Raw genomic sequence first — 18,069 nt, forward strand, 5'->3', positions numbered from 1 at the left:
CTGTGAAAAACACCTAATAAAAGCCAGAAAGTGATCCAGAACACCAGTTCCAGTGATGCACCAGCTGGACGAGGTCTGCTAAATCCACAGGGACTGTGCACTTCATTAAACCGGGAGTCTGCATTCTAAAATGAGTGCATGAGCCGGCTGAATGTCTGGCAGCCATGCTGCCATGTGGGGAAACTGTGGGTTGGCATTTGGAGGCAGACTAGTTCTTTTTAAAAAAAAAAAAAACCAAAAGCAGCTGCAGATAAGGCAGCGAGAACCACACAGTGAAGGGCGGCAGGAATGCCTCAATACCTAGCATGGAAGATAGCCTTTCATGGACCCACTGCTAATTGTCTCAGAGCTGGGAAGGCGGAGCTGTGTGAAAAGGGGGAAATTAACATGCCCCATTCAGCCACCTTTACAGCAGGCTGCGAACACCCCTACACGGCCCGGCGGCCCAGTGCTTCTCTTGAGGGATGGCACACACTTGTGACGTAGCACAGCCTTCCCACAGCAGAGGCCCTGGGAGGGCATGGCTAGGAAGAGGGACCCACTCAGAAATCCCAGGGACCCTAAGCCAATACCAAGCACTTGTGGGTCAGCAGCAGAGACAATCTGTTGTGTGACTGAACTGAAGGTTTAGACTCTCGCAACAGCCTTAAATCTCCAGGAACACCTGGGAGGTTTGATTGTCAAAGCTGACCTGCCTTCCTAACCGCTCAGACACATGTCCCACAGTCAGGGCGGACAGCACCAACAACACACCCAAACTTGGTGCACCGACTGGACCCCACAAGAACCAAAGCTCCACACACCACAAAGACAAAGTTGGGGAGAACCAACTTGAGGGGAATAGGTGACTCGCGGATGCCATCTGCTGGTTAGAAAAAGTGTATGCCACCAGGCTGTAGATCTGACAAATTAGAGACTGCGGTTTGAATAATTCTTCATATCCTAAAAGAACTCTATCAAGTAAAGCAAATGCCAAGAGCCCAAAAACAACAGAAAAATTTGAAAGCATATGAAAAAACCAGATGATATGGATAACCCAAACCCAAACACCCAAATCAAAAGATCAGAGGAAACACAGTACTTGGAGCAATTAGTCAAAGAACTAAAGACAAACAACAAGACCAATGCACAGGAATAAAGGACATGAAGAAGACTCTAGAAGAGCATAAAGAAGAAATTGCAAGAGTAACTAAAAAAATAGATGATCTTATGGAAATAAAAGAAACTGTTGACCAAATTAAAAAGATTCTGGATACTCATGGTACAAGACTAGAGGAAGCTGAACAATGACTCAACATCCTCAAGAACCACAGAATGGAAAAGGAAAGAACAAAAGAAAGAATGGGGAAAAAATTTAAAAAATCAAAATGGATCTCAGGGATATGATAGATAAAATAAAACATCCAAATTTAAGACTCATTGGTGTCCCAGAAGGGGAAGAGAAGGGTAAAGGTCTAGAAAGAGTATTCAAAGAAATTGTTGGGGAAAACTTCCCAAACCTTCTGCACAATATAAATACACAAAGCATAAATGCCCAGTGAACTCCAAATAGAATAAATCCAAATAAACCCACTCCAAGACATATTCTGATCAGACTGTCAAATACTGAAGAGAAGGAACAAGTTCTGAAAGCAGCAAGAGAAAAGCAATTCACCACATACAAAGGAAACAACATAAGACTAAGTAGTGACTACTCAGCGGCCACCATGGAGGTGAGAAGGCAGTGGCATAACATATTTAAAATTCTGAGAGAGAAAAATTTCCAACCAAGAATACTTTATCCAGCAAAACTCTCCTTCAAATTTGAGGGAGAGCTTAAATTTTTCACAGACAAACAAATGCTGAGAGATTTTGCCAATAAAAGACCTGCCCTACTTCAGATACTAAAGGGAGCCCTACTAACAGAGAAACAAAGAAAGGAGAGAGAGATATAGAAAAATTTAACAGACATGTATAGAACATTATATCCCAATTCACCAGGATACACAATTTTCTCTAGTGATCACGGAACTTTCTCCAGAATAGACTATAGGCTGGGACATAAAAGAAGCCTCAATAAACTTAAAAAAAATTGAAATTATTCAAAGCACATTCTTTGACCACAATGGAATACAAATAGACGTCAATAACCACCAGAGACTTAGAAAATTCACAAACACCGAGAGGTTAAAAATGAGGGCGAGATGAAAACATTTCCAGATAATCAAAAGCTGAGGGACTTCATCACCAGTAGATCAGTCCTATAAGAAATGATAAAGGGAATTCTGCAGGATGAAAGGAAGGGACACTAAACAATTGGCTGAAACCACATGAAGAAATAAAGATTACCAGTAAAGATCACATGGTAAATATAAATAGCAATACTACTGTATTTTTGATTTGTAACTCCACTATTTACTTCCTACAGGATCTAAAATACATAAAATGTAATGATAAATCAGTGTTTTTGGACTCAATGTAAAATAGGTAATTTTTGATGAGAACTTCATAAAGGTGGGGTAATGGAGGAGTATAGGAACATAGTTTATGTGTCCTATTGAAGTTAAGTTGGTATCAAAGAAAACAAGATTGTTATAGACTTAAGATGTTAAATTTAAGCCCCACAGTAAACACAAAGAAAGTATCAGAGAATATGATCATAGAGAAGAAAAGTAGAGTATGGGTTATGAGAAGTGGGGGAAGGGGCAATGGGGAGTTTATAAGATATGAGTGTAGGGTTTCTGTTTGAGGTGAAGGGAAATTTCTAGTAATGGATGGTGGGAAGGTGATGGCATTGCAACATTGTGAATGAGATTAATCCCACTAAATGGAATGCTTAGGAGGGGTTGGAATGGGAAGACTTATGCTGTATATATGCTTCCACAATTGAAAAAAAAGACAGTCTAAATAGATAATGACAATTAAATGCCATAGATGATCATGGATGAGATCTAAGAAAAGAGGAGAAAAGGCTCAAAAGGACACAATTGGGACATAAGGAAAAAAATGAAATATAGAATGTAAGCTTTATATCAATGTTAAATTTCTTGAACTTCTTAACTACACTTAATGTGATCATATAAATGAATATTCTTGTTCATAGGAAATGTATATGTGAATTATATTATTTGTTCAAGGATGTGTCCAACTTGCTCTCATATGTTCAGAAGACAGAGCAATAGATGATGGATGATAGGGAGGGAGGGACGGAGGAAGGGAAAGAAAGAAATGGTAAAGTGACAAAATATTAAAGTTTGTAGATCAGGGTATCGGTGGGGGGGGGGGGTTGGGGTATGCTGGAGTTCCGTGTACGAGGTTTGTATTATTTCTGCAACTGTTCCTGTAAGTTTGAATTTATTTCAAAATAAAAATTTAAAAATAAATAAATATATAAATAAATAGTATGGACGGGCCTGACAATTTAAAGGCGAAGAATTAAACAGTATCTATAAAGTTTTGAAGGAAAAACATTGCAATCCAACAATGTTAAACCATTTATACCTATTCAAGTTACGTTTCACATGTAAAAGTATCAGAAGGATCATTTTAAATATGCCCAAAGGCTGAGAAAATATACCACCCATGAATCCTTCTTGAAAAAGCTAGTTAAACATGCTAGCCAAATGATCTGAAATTAAGAATTCAAGAGAGGGAAATTTCTGGGAAAATGGCAGTGTGAATGCATTCCTGGTGCTCACATCTCTCAATCCAGCCCCAATACCAGTGACTTCTTCCAAGTAGGCAGGTACAGAGTGTCTGAGCTAAATCTCAGTAAGGATCTCTTCAGTAAGGATCAAAAAGTCACTGATACATGATCATACTAGATCCTCATAAATATTCCTGTTCATATGGCCCTTGGGGATCAGCAGGATTTGGCAGATTGACTGAGTCCTTCAGCCTCAGAATCTGAGGATCCAAGGAGCACAGAGTCCTTAACAGGAAATAACCAACCTTCTGGCTAGGGTAGCAGCAGGTCACAAGGCAGAATAACCATGCTTCTCACAAGTAGTGGAGTCATACTTGAGGTATACCAGCAGCTGGACTTGAGCGCTTGAATCAGAGTAGAACCTTGAAGAGGCGAAAGAAAATAACAAGACTGCTAAAGGGAACTAGCAGCCAGAGTGAGGTAAAACAAGAGAATATCCTGAACAAATATCATCTACTGAAACAGAACTACTGGAGAACAAAGAAGCCACCTTAAATGTACAAAATGAAAGTGCTTAAGAAAATTTGATTACAAATCACAAATCATGGGTTTGTAAAGTAGATAAATTGAAGCAGAGAAAAGTTGCTGTTTAAGCCTCAATTAGCAGATTTAAAGGTCCAGCTGAAGAAGACCTATTTCAAAACATTCAGCAAGCATGCAAAAAAATGCAACTCATGAAAGGAAAGGAAAAAAAATGTTAGAAAACAGATCTAAGGGGATTGCTCATGAAAATAACAAGAGTACCAAGAGAAGTTAAAGAAATACAGATGAAAGAAAAGCAATAATTAAAAGAAAACTAGTCTGCAGATTGAAGGAGCCCACTGAGTCCCAATTACAATTGAGAAAATATTCACACATAGACAAAGCTCCATAAAATTCTAAATTCCAAGAATCAAATCATATAAGCTCCTAGATTAATATATAAAAAGACTGAGGAGAGAGAAAAAGAGTAATTCTCCCTCTCCCCAAAATAAGAATGGTATTTGATTATTTTTCATCAATAACACAAGGTAAAATTCAGCTCAGCTTCTAATAAAATTTGAGTAAGTTCTTGAGTATTTTGCTCAGATGGTGTAGGTGGTGATATAATATCTGAATATTCCCATATCTGGAAATATCTTTTTTCACTTAGCAGGTAAAAGGTATCTTGGTTTGGTGTGGGATTCTTCATTTACATACTAGATGCTTGCACAATACTTACTTTAGCTATTAACTCCTTTAATCCTCACAACAATCCTATGAGGTAGATGCTGCTACGATCTTCAGTTTACAGATGAGAAATGGAAGTACAGAGAGGTTAAGAAACTTGCCCAAAGTTCCAAGCTAGTAAATGGTAAAAACTTTTCTCTCTGCCAGTATCAGTCAATGCGTAATATAATATTAAAAGCCATAAGAAAAATAGAAACATCATATAATTAAAAAGTAGTAATTCATGCAGACATAATGGTCATAAACCTTTATGCACTAACAACATACATGGATTTGACTACAAAAATATTTTGCAATTCATAATTTGTAGATGATAGATCTACAAAAGTATTAATAATGCAAAACAAATAGTTAAATAGCTCTTAGAAAATCAAATAGTTCCTAGAAGATAACAAAAAGCAACCTAACAGAAAAATGGACAAACGATAAAAAAATATAGAAGAGTAAATATTAATAAGCAGAGGAGTAAATCCAAATAAACATATGAAAAGATGTTCAAAATGCTACTACTATAAAGAGAAACATAGATTAAAGTAATAATGTTATATCACTTTATATCCTCAAATTGTCAAGTGTTACAAGCATCAGGTAACACCTTACCAAAGTTCTTACTATGGCTGACAAGGCCCAATGTGATATACACCCAGACAACCCCTTCCGACTTCATTTCTTTCCACCCTTCCCTTCTCACTCAACCCCAGCCACACTGTCCAGTTAGTGATCCTCAAATACAACAAGCACTGTCTCCTCTGTCTGAAACACTGTTTTCCTAGATACTAGAGGCTTGCTCCTCGAGTATCTGTCCAGGAGTCACTTGCTCAGAAATTTGCCCTTATCTCCCAATCAAGATAACAATAAAGGTAACTTGATCTCCTGTATTAAAGACAGATAATCTCAGAAAGTGTTAAAAATGACCAAAATCTGACTTCCAATTCAAACCATAGACAGAGGATAAGTTTATCTCCCTTCCATTCCAAAATCACAGTGAAATAATCATGAAGAACTTCTGATGTGAAGTAACTGTGCAAATAAACAATTTTCTCTTTCCCCTCTTGGGAACTGGAAAAAAACAAAACGGAGAGGCAGGAAGGGAAACTCTGTGATCTTTTCAATAAAACATAGGAAAAATATCTGCAGATATCAAAATATAAGCAAGCACTGCCCAAAACATCTGAGATTGTGCAGAAGAAATTAAGGGACTGGATATGGCCCAGTGGTGCCAGATTCAAGAGAGTACCAGCAAAAGTACACAGGAACCCTAAACTGTATATCCTTGTTTGCAACAATCAGTGCATGGGGTAGAAAGCTTAGACAGTATCAAGAAGGACCAGAAACCAAAAATTTCAGAAAATGACAGAAAAGGACATTTAGTTTGTAATATACTCAATAAGTTTCTTAAAAACAAGCACATCAGTGAATAATTGATTGTACACTGTGGATGACTATAGGGTGTGTGAATATCTCAATGAAACTGTATTAAAAAAGAAGTGGGTGAATGATTAGAGGGAGGAGGGAAATGGGATGTTTTGGAAGTTCTTTTTTATTTTAATTTTTGTTTTGTTTTTTGGAGTGATGGAAATGTTTGGGGATTGATTGTGGTGATGGATGCACAGATATATGGTGATGTTGACAACTGATTATGCACTTTGGATGATTGTGTGTTGTGTGAGTGTATCTCAATAAAATTGCATTAAAAAATAAGCACATCAAAGATACTATTAGAAATAAAATGGAATAGCAGCAAAGCTTAACAGATGAAAAAGCTATAGCCAAAAAGAATAAAATATTTTCACAAGACTATCTTGGTAGTGAGCAACTGAAATCCAACTAGCTTAACTTAGAAAAGAGGAGAGGGACAGTGATTACTGGCTCATAAAATCCCAGAAATTATTGACCAAACAGTAGGACAAGTGGGGAAATTTATGTGCTTTATGTATAACTGGAACCAGGGAACCCAAAACACCACTTCTCATACTCTCCTTATCAATTCTGGCACACATGCCCACAAATCTTGGAAAAGGACTCTAAATGTAGCCAAGTGGAAAGGTTTTATAATATCTACTGCTTCAGCAGCAATTATCAGCCCTCCACATTTCATTACCTGGTAATTACATGAGGAACTGTCAAATCCCACCATACAAAAACTTGATAATGAAAGGTGCAAAAGACATGAACAGACCATTTTTAAACAAACACACATACACACAGCTTAAAATATATACATCACTCAAAAAATAAGGGAAAATTAGAACTACACCAAAATATCATTACTCAGTTTTCCATTAGCAAAATTTTAAATACTAACAATACACTCTGTACAGAAATGGGCACTCTCATATATTGTGGGTGGGAATGCACGATAATGTAAATCATATGGAAGGAACTAATAAAACTACATAAATATCTACCTTTTCACCTAACAACCCATTTCTAGGAATTTACCCTGAAGATATATGAAAATGTGTCCACACAAGACTATTCATTACAGCATTGTTTGAAATTACATATGTTAGAATATATAGAATCATATGCAGGACAGTGGTTGAATAAACCATAGTAAAGACAGAATGTAGTAGTATGTAGCTGTAAATAAGAATGAGGAAGATCTCTGTGAATTGATGTACAGCAATTTCTTGTATACACTGTCAAGTGAAATAAGCAAATTACAAAAGAATATCTATGGTATGTTACCCTCTGTGAAACAAGGAAGGAGAAATAAGAAAATATACATGCACCTACTCCTTTGTACAAATACAAATACAAGAAAAATAAACCAGAGACTAATGACTTTGGTTACCTACAGGAGGTAGGTTGGAATGAAGTAGAAAGGACAGAGGAATTGGGAGGGGGGGTGGGCAAGAGGATGTCATTTCTCTGAGTATATCTTTACAAACAGTTTTGACTTTTGTAATCTTGTTTATATTTCACATTTGGAAGGGGAAAAAAGGAGTGGGGAAGGTAGGGAAAGAGAAGGGTGGGAGGGGAAGGGAGGAGAAAGGATAGAAAAGGTGAGGAGGAAAAGGGAGAAGGCAAAAAGGAAAAAGGAGAGGAAAGTTACAAGAAAAGATGGGACAGGGAGAACTTGTAATGGAATACAAACAAAAACAAATGAAGCAAATGTTATTTCAAATTAATAACACAACCACAATGAAGGGAGAAATGGGTGAGAAGGAGAAGCGTTGGAACACAGTATTTGAACTATATGCCCTAAAGCTAAAGGTAAAATGAACTTTAAACTAACATTGAAACCTACTTATTAGCCTTCATCTTTGCAAAGGCATAGGCTAGCAATCCTGAAAGTAATTTCTGTGTATTAAAGGATTGAACAAATAAGTAAATATGTTAAGGATGATGAGAAACTGCTTTTATCACTGTAAGCAGGAAAAACATAAATATGCAGAGAATAGAAAGAACCCTGTGATGTTAGATGAGAATTAGGAATATCCACACGAACTCATGGTTTTTAAGATATTTATATATGAATGGTTATAGAAATAGAGATGTGCATAGGTATGTACACATGCACATACATATGTCTATTTCCTAGCTCTGTCATATGCTAATGCCTTTAAGCAAAGACACCCCAGTAACAGTGACCATACCTAGTGTCCAGATCTTGGTTACGAAATACCATTCTTCACTAAAAGAATAGGGCTCCCTGGAAAATGGCCAATTCCAGGGTAGGAGTAAGTAAGGTATAAGATGAGCCAAGAAGAGCCTAGGACATCTTTTTGTACCAGAAAGTAAATTCTGCTCAATGAATGATGTAAATGTATCAAAAGGATAAAGAAGCCAGATTGAAGGGGCTCCTACTGGTCAAATCAGGGACAATCTGAGGGTCAAAATACATGATAGCAAAGGAATAGTATGAATTGAATAAAACAGAAACCATGAACTCACACTGAGATAAATAATAAATAAAAGAAAGGTTTTTCTTATAGTAAGAAGCTGACTAATAAATACAGAAGGGATGATGGAAGTAGAAAAATCACCATCTGGCAAACATCATAATAACTGATTCAGCAAAGAGCCATCAGTAACTACTAAAACTATGTGGGTGAAAATTTGAGGAACAAGATATTTACATATCTTGATGTTCCACTGCAAGATACTCATAAAGGGAAAATAATAAGTTTATAATGGAGAAATCGATACCACCTTAATCAACTGTTGTCACCAGTAATAGGATAAACTGACATCACATAGTCCCTGATGATTCCCTGAAAAAAACACAACATCTTTTGTGGTAATCTTCACAAAAGTATATAACCTGATTCTAATCATGAGAAAATGTTATTCAAGCCCAAACTGAAAACTATTCTACAAAATAACTGGCATATACTCTTCAAAAATGTTAACATCGAGTGCAAAAAAAAAGGACTGAGGACCTGTTCTAGATGAAAGGAGACTAAAGGGACATGAAAACTGAATGCAACATATAAGCAGAGGTTTTTGTTTGCTGTTCCATTTTTCTGGAGCTGCTGTTAAGCAGAATACCAGAAATGGATTGGCTTTTACAAAGGGATTTATTAGGTCACAAATCTACAGTTCTAAGGCCATAAAACTGACCAAACTACGGCATCAACAAGAGGATACCTTCACTGAAGAAAGGCCAATGGTGTCCAGAACACCTCTGTCAGCTAGGAAGGCATGCAGCTGGCATCTACTGGCCCTTTGCTACAGGGTTGTGTTTCAAAATGGCTTTCTCCAAAATGTCTCTGGACTTCTGTCTCTTAGCTTCTCCCAGCTCTCTGCCTGGTTCTCCTGGAGTGTTTTTCTCTAAACATCTGGGAGTCTTCTCTTAGCTTTCTCCTGGGCAAACTCTAGGCTTCATCTCTTAGCTTATCACCTCCAAACGTCTATCTGTCTGCATCTCCAGGCATCTGGGTCTGTGTTGGCTCATAGCTTCTCTTGGGTGCAAACTCTGGATTACATATTTAGCTTCTCTCCAAAGTGTCTTTCAGTTTTTCTGAACTCCTTCTCTCCTTGAGCTCTCTTAAAGGATATCACTGATCTAATTAAGACCCACTCAGAATGGGTGGGATCACAACTCCATAGAAATGATCTAATCAAAGGTATCACCTACAGTTGGGTGAGTCACATCTTCATGGAAACAACCTAATCAAATGTCCTACCCTAATAAAAAGACTATTAAATCTGTCTCCACAAGATTGCATTGAAGAGCATGGCTTTTGTGGGGGACATAATAGATTCAAACCAGCACATTTGCTATAAATTATTGGGACGGATGGAAAAAACTGAATAAAATCTATAAATTATATCATTGTATTAATGCTAATTTTTTGAATTTTATCATTGTACTTTGGTTACAAGAAATACACACTAAATTATCTAGGAAATATACCCTGAAGTATGCAGGGCTAAAGGAGCATCACTTTAGGAACTTACTCTCAAATGGCTCAGAAAAATATTTTTAGATAGAATAAGGTAAAAGAGGTAAAATGCTAATATTTGATGAATCTGAGTGAAGGGCATACAGAATTCCTTTATTATGACTTTTCTGTAACTTTGAAATGATATAAAAATAAAAGTTATAAAATACTTCTCTGGGGTTCACACATAGATATTATAATTCAAGTGGCCTGGAATGAAACCCATGCATTTAAGATTCTAACCTACATAAAGCCAAATGGACTTGAGAGGACAGGGAGAAGTTAACAGTACCCAGAAAGGAGGTGTACAGGGTGGGTAATACCAGTGATCTCTACTGCAATGGGGAAATATTAGCCACTTTCAGTAATAAAACATACAATAAACAAAAATTGCCATCCATTAACACCAAATAATTTTGTGGTGAAATGTATAAGACAAGTATTAAAAATACAAGGAGAAAATGAGCATATCTACAAATCTCCTATAACAAAAGCTTCATTAGAGAGATTTTTGTTTTGTTCATTTAACGGAAGAATGAAAATGGACCCTTACCTTACACCATATACAAAAATCAACTGAAAATGGATCAAGAGCTAAATAAATAAAAGGGGCAGAACCATTAAGCTGCTAGAAGATAACATAGGGAAACATCTTCAGGAGCATGTTAGGCAATGGTTTCTTAGACTTTACACCCAAAGCACAATCAACAAAAGAAAAAAAAAAAAAATGGGATGTCCTCAAAGTTAAAACCTTTTGTCCATCAAAGGAATTTATCATGAAAGTAAAATGACCTACACAATGGGAGAAATTATTTGGAAACCACATAACTTCTGTTTAATATCCAGAATATATTTTTTAATAATCCTACAACTCAACAATACTAAGACAATCCAATTTAAAAATGTGCAAAAGAACTTGAATAGACATTACTCCAGAGAAGATACACAACAGGAGGAAGAATAATAATCTAGCGAGGATAGCTCAGCATTGTTAATGTGATTAACCTCACTGAAGACAATTTGCTTAAGAGTGATTGAGATGTAAGACGCATGTTGTATATATTTCCACAATTAAAAAAAAAAAAAGGCAAACAAAGAGACAATGACAATTAAATGCAACACAAGATCCCAGGCAGGATCTAATTAATAGAGGAGAAACTGCCCTTGGGACATATGAAAAAAATTGCAATACAGACTAAAAGCTTTACTATTAAATGTTAAATTTCTTGAACATAATTGTACTTGTAGTTAAATAACTAAATCTCCTTGTTCTTAGGAAACGTACATAGAATTTTTAAGTGATCAAGGCTTATGATCCTTGATCAAGGCTTATGACCCCTCAAATGTTTAGAACATAGACAAATGATAGATGATAGATACATAGGAGGAAGGAATGATACAGCAAATGTGGCAAAATATTAAATGTTGGTGGATCTGGGTTAGAGTGGGTGGGAGTTATGTTGGAATTCTCTATAGGTTTTGTATTACTTTTGCAACTGTCTTGTACATTACGAAGTATTTTAAAATAAAAAGTTAAAACAATAGACTAGAATAGAAAATCTCAGAATGCACTGCATATGACAGTTGAACAGAGCTCAGTGAAACTTTTGTTTTGGTATATGTATACACATATATAAACAGAGCCACAATGTAAAATTTATTTGTGGTAGGTTACAGTAAGAAACATTTTGAAAACCACTGTTCTATGCTTTAAAACTCTTTCAGTAGAACCTAGATCCACCTCTATGCAGTTTTGGTGAATTCCATTGAGGTGCACACCTTTATCAAGCTCAACTTTCAGAAGCATAACAATCCTATTCCAAGCTCTGCTTCTAAAGAATATAATTGCACATATAACTAGCTCTTCAAGTACTGCTCCAAAAAAAACTTATTGCTATTTTAAATTTATTAAAGCTCACTTAACCACATATGCAACCCTGCTATCCAACAGAACTTTCTGTGATGACAGAAACGTAATAGCTTGCATTCTGAATATTTGCCATATTCACAATAATCTTACAGATTCAAGCCTCAAACTACTTAATTAAGTAGTCTGTTTGAATTAAACATTTAAAACTAATTTGCTTTTATTTTTCCTCTGTGTAATACAGGTATTTATTGGTATGTTTTCCCTTTAAAAATTGGGTAAGCAAATTATATTACCTACAAATTTCACTTCAGAACAGAGGGTGCAATGATATATATTTTTTTTACAATAGGGTGTGTTGGGTTCAACAGATTTAACCAATGATTTAAATCTTTATGCACTATTATCCCTTTAGATTAGGAGCCCTTAATTTAGAAATAAAAGGACCCTCAGGCTAAGGAGTCCATGAAGTGCCTTCAGGAGATCTATGGAACCCCCAAGTAATATATACAATTTAGTATTTATGTATAATGGTTATCAACTACTTCACTAAAAACAGATTACAACAGAAAGACAACCCAATTAAAAACTGGGCAAAAGACATGGACAGACACTTTTCTGAAGAGGAAATACAAATGGCTCAAAAACATATGAAAAGATGCTCAACTTCACTGGCTATGAGGGAAATGCAAATCAAAACCACAATGAGGTATCATCTTACACCTACTAGAATGGACACTATAAAAAAAACAAACAAAAAATTACAAGTGCTGGAGACAATATGGAGAAAGAGACACACTTATTCACTGTTGGTGGGAATGTAGAATGGTGCAGTCACTCTGGTAAGCAGTGTGGCAGTCCTCAGCAAGTTAAGTACAGAATTGCTATATGATCCGGCAATTCCATTACTAGGTATATACTCAGAGGAACTGAAAGCTAAGACACAAACATTCATAAACCGATGTTTATAGTGACATTATTCACGATTTCCAAGAGATGGAAACAGCCCAAATGTCCATCAATGGACGAGTGGATAAACAAACTGTGGTACATACATATGATGGAATATTACGCAGCAGTAAGAAAGAACAAAGTCACGGAACATAGAACAATGTGGATGAACCTTGAGGACTTTATGTGGAGCGAAGCTTAGCCAGAAACAAAAGGACAAATAGTATGCTCTCACTAATATGAACTAATACTAATGAGCAAACTTTGAGAGTTAAAGCTGAGAACACACGTCATCAGGAGATAAAGAGGGTAGAGATCAGGCATTTGATGCTGAAGGAGTATAAAATGTTTAACAGGATTGATTGTATACATCCAGAAATGGATAGCACAATACTATGTGATGGAAGCACAATACTGTAAATACACTGAACAAAGATGTTTGTGAGTAAAGTCGAAAGAGGAAGGCTAGGGGCATGTATGACCCCAGAAGGAAAGACAGACAATAAAGACTGGGGCTGTATAACGTAGTGAAATCTAGAGTGGTCAATGATGGTGACTAAATGCCCAAATAAAAAAGTGTTTTTACAAAAAAACAAACAAAAATGGATTAAGAACCATTGCACTAAAACCTGAGGTTCCATAAATCAGGCTGGATTATAATTCAGAATGTGGCTCACCACCCCCCACCAAATACCATTTATGAAATTACAATTTGAGTAACTTCATCAGCGTACATTCATGGAGTTTTAAAAAAACAATTCCACAAGTTAGAATTACTATACAGTTAGTCATTGCATTACTTACACTATAGATCTTTTATGAAGACCCACGGAAGAAAAGTTTTCATTAAACATCAACGACCTCACTTAATTCTCACAACCACCCTATGATATAGGTATATCACCAGTTTGTCAGACGAGGAAATGGGCTTAGAACACTCAATTACTGTGACTAAATTTTAGAACTTGCAGTAAACAGAACTAGAATTTGAACACAGGCTGAAGCAAAGCATGTGTGTTTTTCTGGACCAACCACCTTCTTACGTGAAATACTTATCAGATCCTGTCTTGCTGTTGGATCCTGTCTTCCTAAAGATGTGGCTTGCTTGATTACTTAGGGCAAAAGTTGTGTCCCACAAATGCCAGTTGCTGAAGCATGACTTGCTTCTTTAATTTGGTCCCTCACTAGAATGGGTTTCAGGGAAACCATTTTTGGGCGCTAACTTCACTTTTGGCTTAATCTCTTCTCACATTTCCCCCTTCTTCATTTTTTACTTCCAAAACCATGGAGGGGTTTTGGTAATACATGGAGGCAATGGTATTGTGCACATAATTAACAACACTGAATTATATATTTGAATGTGGTTAAAAGGGGAAGCTTCAAGTTGTTTGTATGTTACTAGACTGAATTAAAAAAAATATCTGCAGACTTGCACAATACAGTGAATCCCAAGTTAAACCATGGACTACAGTTAACAGAATTTTAAAAATGTGCTTTCATAAATTTTAACAAACATAGCACACACCAATGCAAGATGTTAATATGGGAATGCTGTGATTTATGCAAAACCAAACCAAATAAAAATACTGGTGTACAAAGATACACTACATCTTACACTGGGGGTCTATGAAGGCAAAAAAAATTCACTAAAAAAAATTCACAAAGGGATTCCTAAATCCACAGTGTAATACTAGACAATTAATAAAAATACTATCTTCTACATGCACCATGAAATGTAAAAATGTCCAAGACTACTGAGAAAACTATGCTACTATTTCATGTGTCCAAAGGAAAATCCAGGCATGCACATGCACACACACATCCCTGGTGAATGCACAAAAAAGGTCCACGCATTTACAAGAAATTTTAGTGGTACCTTGAAAAAGGAGTGGGACAGAAGGAGATAACAAATTTTTACCTCTGGCCTTCTGTAGTTAACAAATAAAATAATAAGCCTGCATATGTTAGGCTGAAGATTAAAGAAAAAAATCATGGATCAGTATTTTGGGAAAGTGGGAAGAGGACTATCAGTAAAGGCGTACCAATGCAGACACAATCACATACAAAATGTTTCAATATACTCGAATAGTATGTGAAATGTTGAAATTTTTAAAAATTGTAATCACAAAGAACCCCAAAACTTTACTTGGACAATCTATATAGAGTTCAGTATTATACAGAAGAAATTAGGTCTTGCAAAAGCTATACTTTGCACTAGGGTTAGCATTAGTAATCCTGTAGGGTTACTAAACTGGTTAGACCAAGTACTAAAACTGGAAGGGTCTCAAAGCAAAAAATCACATTTTATATTTACTCTGTTACATGATTCCCAGTAATAAAAACCTATTTAAATAACAATATTTGTAAAACCTTATGGAGACTCATTTATTTTGATGTTTTCTTTTAAAAAGGTCATAAACTTCTTTAAGCAGAGACTGTTTTGTTCTCTGCTGTATGCTCAGCATCTAGTACCTGGCAAACAGACCTGCTCAATACATATTTTTTGGAGGAAAAAGGGAGGGAAGTGACTTCTGTTTAAAATTATGAGGAATTACAAGTTCTGTTAAATGAAAGCGGGGCAAGATTAACATGTGAAAATACATTCCTCTGGATTGGAAAAGACATTTATACATGAACACATGGCCTGCAATCTCATTTTTAGCTTCTACCAGTGGAAGAAACAAAGCTACAAGAATATGAAAATCGAAAACTACCCAAGGAACTAGGGAAGACTGCTGAATGCCCACTTTGCAATCTGTAGTAAGCTAGATACAACTAAGTATAATAACTGAAATATGTTACAGAAAAGGACCTGTAGTTTTGAAACCAAATCCATCAGTTGTGAGATTAGGTCTGGAGAGATAACAAACTTAGTGTAGGAACTGATGACCAACTGAGCTAGCCTCAGCTAATGGAGAAAGAAAACAGTGGTGTGTTTCAAATTATGTATGAAGAACCAGTCTTAAACCCCCAACTTCACTGTTAAAGACATAATTTTGTTAAAAAAAAAATTACTAGAAAAATGATTACGTTTAATGTCACATCAATGTCAAATTGTGATAGAAGTTTCTAGATCTTTTCAATTTCTATACTGGTCCACAGACACCCTTTGGATAGCAATGACTTAAAGAGTTTTATTTTTTAATTGTCAATCTGACTTAAAATTTTGTACTCATTTAATAAAAATGGTCTGATTCCAAGTAAGAAAGTAGAGGTTTTGGGTTTTGTTTGTTTTGTTTTCTTTTTTTATTTGGCTACTCAAGAATGAACATAATCCATTAGAAACAATTAGAAAAGAGGTGGCATGGAGACTTTTCATTAGCTATTTCTAGTTTTAAAATGTAAAACATTTCATTGTCACATTCTGAATGCAACTTCAGCAAGTAAGAATCTCAATTCCTATCAACTTAAAAACTTAATGTTGTCATTATCTAGAAGACAACTTAGAATATACTTAAAATAGTATATGAAAATATTCATTTAACCTATACTCCCATGAACTCCTCTTCCTTTGCTTACTTGTTTTCAAAATTCCCCAAATGACTACTTCAGTTGGTTGCTAATATAGAGAGTGAAGAGAAATCTCTATTTATTATAAGCTTCATTACCAAATGAAATCAAAAGGAGAAATGTTTATATGACTAACCCATAAGCTGACTGCAATCTGATTTACTGTAGCTTTTCAGACAGGTGCTATCCTACTAGGACCAAATTTCCAAAATTCAAATCCACACAGCCATCTACAACTTGTAAAGTTACTTAAAATACTAAGGTTGTTTCTTCACCTATAAAACGGGGATAACAGCACTCACCTCAAAGAACTATTTGAAGGTTAATTTGCATTTAAAGTTCTTGGACACTGCCTAGCATACAGTAAACATACTATATATAAGGTGTTTACTTATTTATTTAGTTCTTATATAACTTGCCTAAAATTCTTTAGAATTGAGAAAATTAGTAATAAATGTGGTTAAATGAAATATATTACACCCCTATAATGAAATACTATTACTATTCATCCATAAGAAATTATTTCAATTCTCTGATACGAAAATATATTTATTCATAATATCCTGTTGAACAGAGGAGAAAAGAGTTTTAAGTTAGAAAAACATGTACAGTCTAATCTTATTTTTTAGAAAAGTTGCTTAAGAAGTCATGTGAAGGTGGAAGTCATTGTGACACCTAAATGGCAACTGTCAAAAGTGATTCAGAGTAATTTATCATTCCCGGCTCCCAAACCCTGGGAAAATGGCTGGCACTGGTATCACTCAGAAGGCAGTCTTTAAACTGTTTTAAAATTCTGCAATAAAATCAATCATTAATTTCATGTTTATTTTATACAGGATCTTTGACAAGTTTATCAGTTTTTAAATGATCAATTCATAACATTTAAAGACAAATTTTCCTCTCAACTAATGATTTTCATCCTGCAACCTATAGTTCAGCTTACCAACTTTTCTCTATAGCCATTTTTCATTTCACAGGATGTGAAATATACAATTATGTATTATAGACAAAAATTGCTCGTTTGTTTTCAAATGATATCTATAAAGAGTAAGTCAAGTTATCAAGCTTACATAAAACTATACTGCACCAATATACCAATATAAACCTCAATTTTCCAATCCATTTATCCCATTCTGTTAGACAGCAGCACTAAGTAAATTCTTACCGCATATACCTCCAAACACCTCTACTCTTTCCCTGTGCCATCATTTTGACACTTACATAAGAATACCTCAATTCAGCAACCAAATTTTTCAACTGCTGTTAAATTAAATGGTGATACATCAAGAACCCAATCTTAGAAGAGTTTTAACATATTAATAGAGTAATACATTATTTACCTAGACTAAATGACTGTGCCTTAGTTTATAAAAGACAAAGATGGCCACATCAATTTAATTCCATATATGATGCTACCTATTCAATTTATTTAAAATTTTAATAAACATAATAAT

The sequence above is a fragment of the Choloepus didactylus genome, chromosome 3 (genome assembly GCF_015220235.1).
Source record: "Choloepus didactylus isolate mChoDid1 chromosome 3, mChoDid1.pri, whole genome shotgun sequence".
Taxonomy (NCBI): domain Eukaryota; kingdom Metazoa; phylum Chordata; class Mammalia; order Pilosa; family Megalonychidae; genus Choloepus; species Choloepus didactylus.